Source organism: Gavialis gangeticus, unplaced genomic scaffold (genome assembly GCF_001723915.1).
Source record: "Gavialis gangeticus isolate Ggan-Ray unplaced genomic scaffold, GavGan_comp1, whole genome shotgun sequence".
Classification (NCBI taxonomy): domain Eukaryota; kingdom Metazoa; phylum Chordata; order Crocodylia; family Gavialidae; genus Gavialis; species Gavialis gangeticus.
In genome coordinates this window covers 2,533,958-2,534,722 of record NW_017728960.1, presented here as the reverse complement: position 1 = coordinate 2,534,722, position 765 = coordinate 2,533,958, and positions in this window count along the sequence as shown.

Here is a 765-nt window from a genome sequence, read left to right as displayed (position 1 = left end):
CCCACTGTATATTATTTCTAAATTGTAGGGTGTTGTTGTGGAGTTAATTTTCTTTAATAACACTCATCTTGGAATTTCTGAAGCTTGTATAAACAGTAGATATGTGCAAAGTGTTGTTTTTTACTTATAAATTAATGGTACATTGTTGGGTTTTCAGGTCACAATTCTTTAAACTTGGAATTCAAAGTTATCTAATATTCACTATATTCAGAGAATGAGAGGCATGCATGACATGTAGCTTTTGAACTGGTTTTCTGTGCCTCTACTGCCTAATCAGAGAATAATAAGCACATTGGAGAGATGTCCATGCATTTCTATGACTATTGTATCAGGTACTATCAATTGTTATCAGAAGAAGTGATGATAAGTATGCAGAATACAGTGATCCACCATCCTGAATGGCAAGAACAGACTCTTGGTCCTACAGTAGACAGCAGTCTGGACTAAAATAATATGATGCTGGACTATACTCCAGGTACATTCCTGGGCCACTGAAATGCTGAAAAGCAAACAATAAAAACAAAGTAACTGTAATTTCAATAATTTTTAATTGTACTCCAATTGAAGTCAATGGAATAATACCAGGAATGAAACTGGCCTATGAAGTTTGAATATGAAAGAAATCTGTAGGAGAAAAATAAATGGGGAGGAGTTCAAACTCACACATAGGAATGACATTTTGAGTTTCACTTCTAACAAAGTTTGTTTGGGAACTAATTAGAACTTGATGCACAAAGCATGTCTCAGAACTCCCCCCCCCCCCCC